Genomic DNA, 7108 nt, shown 5'->3' with positions numbered 1-7108 from the left:
ACACACAGGGACGCTGCTTCACCTCTGGGAACGTCGATGGAGTCCTGCTGTCGCCGTAGATGATCAGAGCATAGATCAGGTTGTTTCACTTGGTGCACAAGCAGATCTGCTTCCTCTGCAAAGAAGCCTTCCTTCTGGGAGATGGCACTCTGATTGGTTTATTGCATGTTACACCCAAAACACACCCATAGTTAACAAAGAGACCATGTACAACCCTTTTGAACCATGTGCCTGGAACAACCAGCTTTTTTTCCACCATTAAAATAGTGAAAGTGGACTTGGACACATCCGAAGACTGGCAGCTGAGATTGTTGAAATAGAGACAATTTACTTTTCGTACTGATTGGTCAAAAGGGGGCACTATAGTGGGTGCTGCCCATGGCAAAAAGATATAAAACCTCCGAACAGATTCACGTTAAACAGCAAAACATGGAGAGTTTGGTCTTGAGGCAAGAAAGAGGTGGTCAGCCTTTCCTGATGACTGGCCAAAAAGCAGTGTGGTGGTGGGTGTGGCCTAAATCAACCACACATTTCGTGTTTGAATTTATTAAACAAAAAACATAAACTTCAATTAAAAGCATGAAAATCAATAACTGACAAAAGTTTCGTTTGGTCAAATATGTAACACTGACATCGCAGATCTTGAAAAAACTGCCTAGCATTGGCAGAGGTGAGCACTTGTCTGAGTGTCATCTTCCTAGAAAATTGTTGTAATCATTCTCAGTAATGGTGGTGGTGGGGGTGGGGGGTTGTTCTTATTTTTCTGGATTTCAGTTTTTGTGTCCCATGTCACCAAAACTCATGTAGAGTCTATGTCTGTCCCAGTTCACCATGTTTTGAAGTCTTAGTTTCATATGCACAATTACACGGGAATGTAATGTAACACTAGTTTAGAACAGAAAACTCTCAGGCCCTTAAATCTGCTGTGTAGTTACACCATGATTGTACTTTTTGTTCAAGGAGTTGTTTCTGTTGCTGAACCTCTTCAGGAGAAACTACTCATCTACCTCAGGGACTCACAAGTAGAAATGTTATGTTGTTTTGGGGCTGTGGCTAAACAGATTACAAATGTATTATGTTTGAAAATGGGATACATATGTACTGGCCTAGCTTCTTTATTCTCTTTTTACTGAATGTTTGGAACTGAGAAACTTTGAACAAAGGCACATACAAACATAATTGGAAGGGAATTTTCTCAAGAATTTGGGATGAGGCTGCAGAGAGTGACTATTTTCGTCATTACTCGGTGGTGAAATGTACTGTTGGGATGTATTTGTTCTTACTTGGTGAGAGCGGGTTTCATATTTCCTCATGTTTTGGAAACTCAATTTGCTGTTATTCAGCAGTAGACCACTGCTGGATTGTGATATTAATTTTTAATTTTTAATTTTTAATTTTTAATTTTTAATTTTTATTTTTAATTTTATTTTTTGTTTGTTTATTTGTTTGTTTGTTTGTTTTGGGCATATTCACTTGATGTGTGCAACAAAGGGCAATTTGCAAATTAGCCAGAAATGACCCAAAAATAGCAAGAAACTGAAAATGATAAGAAAATTAGCAAATAAAAAAACAAATAAAATAGAAGCCAAATAATAGTTAAAAAAGAAAAAAAGTCAAGAAAACTTTTTGAAATGATTCTAATTATATATTTATGTAAACAGACTCACAACACTGTATGTGCTCCCAATGGAATCCACAGATTTATTTATTTGTTACACAATACAACGTTTGAAGACATGAAAGGCATACAAGACTGAATGGACAGAGATTCATAAATGATGACATTTAAGATCTATATTGTCAGCTGATTTATTAGATGTGAAGTGTATGAGGGATCATGTTTTCTTTGCTCTGATTTACTCTCGCCTCAATTTGTTAGTGTTCAAGTATGTCATCTAAACAGTTTAAGTGCTGTGTATAACATAATGTAGAACTCCAACCTTTAGGTTACAAATTAACAATGCATTACATGTTTGTGTGGTTTCTTCTTGGCATGGCAATAAGGTGAATAAAGTGTAGTGAATAGCATTTATACCACTACCAGGTTACAAGAGTCACACACTATTTAAGAACCATCAATCAACAAGATTTAATTTGTGACAGGCCTATTATGTTATTACAGACAGCAACAGCAATGTTGCACAATGTGGACCGCTCACACATCTGCCGCCATCATGTCCCAGACTTACAGTTTAAATCTGCCTTGAGGCTTTTGCATTGGAAGTATTTTTCACAAAGCTTTTCACCTCTGGACATTTACTCATAATAACAGACTCTTTCCGCACGCAGGAAAGGAATTTGTGTCTTAAAATATGCTCTATGCTTATAGATGGCATTTAGAACAATCATCCTGAGACAAGTCCAAACAGGTTTCTTAATGACAACTTTATGCAAATAGCATAGCATGTATGAGATGTCTGGCCGTCAATGCCAATGTCAGATCGCTCATGTAACGCAACTCAGCATATCCAGTTTTTTGCAGATACCTTCACTGCTGTGTTTTGTGATGGAAGTCTTACAGCTTTGACCTTCCACACGGACCAGGCTGCAGGTTGTAAGAAGATTTTTTGGATCATGGGATGACAGCAAATATATTCCTGAGAAATTTACTATCAGGTCTTTGTGACCAAGACCTTTGGTATTGTTGCAAAGTTTGTCAACATTTTGTCAAGAGAAAAACTGACATGGCCATTTTCAGGTGGGTCCCTTGACCTCTGACCTCCACCTGTCTGAATGAAAATGGGTTCACTGGGCAGCCACGGCTCTCCCCTTTGCAGACATGCCCACCTTCTGCTAATCCCATGCAGTTTGGCCCACAAACCCTGCAGTCCACATGTTTCTTGTGGCCTGTTGTAAAATGGTGTGTTTGTGCAGACTGGGGCCTAAACATCATCAACTTGTTTACTGGGACTCGTAGTCCATAAAAAGACAAATACATACATTTAAAAAAAAAAAAAAAAAAAAAAAAAAAGCACATGACACCATACAAGAAAGGTTAAGAACAAGAGATAACACTATATCAAACACTTGTACCAAAATTTCCACATTCCGGAGTCATACCTCACAGAACTATACTTGGGGTTAGTCAGCCCCACAATGACAGCATTCTGACACATTCAGACGACAGATAAATCTGTACATCAACTTTCTCAAGAGTGCCTGAAAAGTGCTAACACCTTGGTTTCCTCATAAGGATTCTGAAGCAGTCATTATACACTACTCACAAAAAGTTAGGGATATTTGGCTTTTGGGTGAAATTTATGGAAAATATAAAAAGTTCACGCTACAGTGATATTATATCATGAAAGTAGGGCATTTAAGTAGAAGCATACACTGGTGATTTCCTCATCTCAAACAATTTCTTGAAACAAAAGCCAACAACAGTGGTGGATATACCACAACAAAAAATGTCAGTGTCAATAACTTGTCATGTGCCCTTGAGCATCAATTACAGCTTGACAACGACGTCTCATGCTGTTCACAAGTCGACTTATTGTCTGCTGAGGCATGGCATCCCACTCTTCTTGAAGGGTGGCCCTCAGGACATTGAGGTTCTGGGGTACAGAGCTCCGAGCCTCTACACGGCGACTCAGCTGATCCCATAGGTTTTCTATGGGATTCAGGTCTGAGAAAGTGCAGGCCACTCCATCTGAGGTACCCCAGTCTCCAGCAGCCGTTCCCTAATGATATGACCTCAATGAGCTGGAGCATCAAACACCTGATGTGAATTTTGCCGTTAAACTCCTTGTTAGAGAACAGCAACTTGTGCAAAAAGTACTGAAACATTGAACAGTTGGACATGTGCATTCAAAAGTTTACAGAAGGTCACATTAAGTTCACCTGTAAAGGTTAGAATGCATTTTAGGTTCATCCTGAAATTTCAAACGAAAGCCGAATATCCCTAACTTTTTGTGAGTAGTGTATGCAACCTGGAGCTTATGGAGAGTTGCTTTTTTAAACTTAAACTTCACCCACAATGTATACGTATGTGTGTGTGTGTGTGTGTGTGTGTGTGTGCGCGTGTGTGTGCGTGTGTGCGTGTGTGTGTGTGTGTGGGGGGGGGGGGGGGGGGGGGGGGGGGGTGAATGTGCTGTGGGTGTGATAGTGGGAGAGAGAGGGTGTGGGGGGGATGGTGTTTAGCAATTTGAATTGAAGAGCAGGATGGCTTTGGGGACAAAGGTGGCCCTCCACCTCTCGGTTCTGCAGACAGTGCAGCAAAGACGCCGTCCAGAGGGGAGCCATTGAAATGCTGAGTGGAGGACATGGGAGGGGTCTTTGATGATCTTGCCTGCTTGCCTGTTGGCCATGAATGTGTGTCAGAGTTCTGACAGGCAGTCCAATGATCTTAGAGCACACTGAGACAGTGCTCTGCTGTTGGTTTCTGTTCTGGAGGCTGATGGAGTGAAACCAGCAGGTTATGGAGAAGGTGATGATGCTCTCTATGAAGGAGTAATAAAAAGTCAGTAGAATGTCTTTGCTGACGCCATAGGAACTGAGTTTCCTGAGGAGGTATAGCCGCTGATGACACCTCCTGAGAGTCTCCTCTGTGTTGGAGGAGAATTTCAACAGATTGTAAAAGACGCTGCCCAGGTATTTGTAATCCTCGACTACCTCCACTGGCTTCCCGTGGATGGTGGTGGTGACTGCAGCAGCCAGATCTCTCTGCTTCTTGGAAAAGGTCACCACCATCTCTTTGGTTTTTCTGACGTTTAGTTCCAGGTTTGAGCTGTCACACCACTCAGCAAACTCCTTTAGAACTGGTCTGTGGTGTTGTGAGGGACCCGACAGCAGAGACAGGAGAACAGTGTCATCAGCATATTTGACCAGGTGGCAGTTGGGCTGTGTGGATCTACAGTCATCGGTGTACAGGATGAAGAGCAGGGGTGAGAGTATACAGCCCTGGGGGGAGCCGGTTGAGGTGGAACGGAGATCAGAAAGGGAGTTCTTGACCAGAACTTTCTGTGACCTGTCAGTAAGAAAGTCCAGAATCCACAGGATTAATTGGTCATCCAGGTGAAAGTGGGAAGAAAGTTTGGTGGCCAGGATGTGGGGCTGCAGGGTGTTGAATGCTGAGGAGAAGTCAGCAAACAGTAGTCTGGAAGAGGAGTCAGGGAGCTCCAGGTGTTTATGGATGCTGTCCATAATAAATGTTTTTGCGTCATTAATGCCTCTGCTTGCGCGATAGGCAAACTGAAGAGGGTCCATCAGGGGGTCTGTTGCTCTGATGATGTGTTGTTTTATGATCCTCTCCATGGCTTTCATCGCAAGGGAGGTGAGGGCCACAGGCCGAAGGTCACTCAGAGTTTTTAGATTGCTTTTTTTGGGGATGGGGATAACTGTGAAATGTTTCCACAGTTGGGGGACGGTGTGGCTGTCCATGGAGCTCTGGACTAAGGTCCGGAACACGTCCCCTAGTTGCTGGGCACAGTGCCTCAGGACTCAGCTGCTGATGTTGCCTGAGCCAGGTGAGCTGCTCTCTCTGGTTCTCCTGAGGGCTCTCACCACGTCGTGAGTGCTGAAGATGAATGCAGAGCTGTCAGGTCTGAGTGTGGATCTTAATTCCTCAAGCTGGATGGTGTTGCCCGACTCGAATCTGGTGTAAAAGGAGTTGAGGTCGTGAGGGGCTGTGGGTGGTGGCAGCAGTATTCACAGAGGCCATGATTTTGAGGCCCTGCCAAGCTGAGCAGAGGTCCCCTTTGATGAATTTCTGCTCCACTTTGTTCTTGTACTCCAGCTTGGCAGGTTTTTTTTTAATGTTTTTTAATGTTCACTATAGATTTATGACTAGAATAACTTAACACACAGAGCTGAACTGTTTAACACTTCTATTTGGCTTTTACTGTTGACCTTTTATCTCCCCTGAAGATCCCCGGCCCCCTCAATAAAATGGGTCTAAGAAAGGGCCAGAATCATAATCAAGTAACTTCAAAGTTAGAAAAAAACTTTTTTTCCACATATTGTTTTAGTGTGTCATATCCATATTGTGTGTCTGCTGGTTGCAGATTCACTTCATTTTTCATTAAAGCTACTGTACATCACATTATATTGAGTGAAATATTCAAAGCCAAGATGCCATTGTTTTATGGCTGCAGCTTGCATCAAATAGAAAAGCTCTAACTGTCTTGTGCATTGTTTTAGACACATTTCTCTGGGATTCAGCAATACATGTTTGGAATTTCTGGAAATCTTGGGATCTCGACTAGAATTTAGAGGAAAGTTCTGTAGGTTTGAACAAAGCTTGGCCACGCAGAGATGCTGCATCCACCCATGGACATGGCAGAGTTGAAGAGATTAATGCGTGCAGAGTGTTACCTAACTCACTTAGGTAACGCTCAAATCCATACAACTTTAATTTATTAGGTTAAGCATTCAATGAGGATTAAGAAGTAGAGGTGCTTTCAAGCCATTTTCAGTAGTTTATGAAACATTTTTTGGAATAAACATAAAACTTTTTTTTAAATTACCTCAGCATTTTCTATGTATTTATGGATGTGTGCAGGAGGTCTTTAAGCACATCAAGTCTGAAGTCAAGCATCACTGAGCTGACCTTTAAATATTTAATTTTAATAATTACAAAAATAATTTTTCTTGAAGTTTCTTCTGTTTAGCTAACTTTGACTTTTTCTTTCTTATTTTCCTGGTAATTTCTTTTTCTCACCACACTTTCTCCAAAAGATGTCCAAAAGATGACATCTAAAAAATTGCAAAACTGCAGGATTCAAAGGGTTAACTAGTCCAGATATCATTTTTTGGACACTGGCAAATTGTGGTGAGAACCACAATTTGAACCACAACCACAACCACAGATTCGTGGTAAATCAGAATCAAGAGGAATCAAGAATGTTACAATGCACTCTCATACATTTTACATTTTCTGTATTGGAGTACATTCTAATAAATTAAATCACAGTGAAATTAATCTGTCTCTCATTTTGCTGAGAACCCCCTGGAAGATCCTCAAGGACCCCACACTGAAACCCACTGGACTAGAACAGTGCCACCAAACCATACAGACCATGTATGTTGTCACAGTAATCAAGTACAATATCCTGAAAAGGGAAAATAAAAATCATCTCTTGGTGACAAAATTCACTATTCCTGCATGTTC

This window comes from Myripristis murdjan, chromosome 9, assembly GCF_902150065.1.
Source record: "Myripristis murdjan chromosome 9, fMyrMur1.1, whole genome shotgun sequence".
NCBI classification, from domain to species: domain Eukaryota; kingdom Metazoa; phylum Chordata; class Actinopteri; order Holocentriformes; family Holocentridae; genus Myripristis; species Myripristis murdjan.
The sequence above is the reverse complement of the archived record's forward strand: the minus strand, read 5'-3'. Positions refer to the sequence as shown.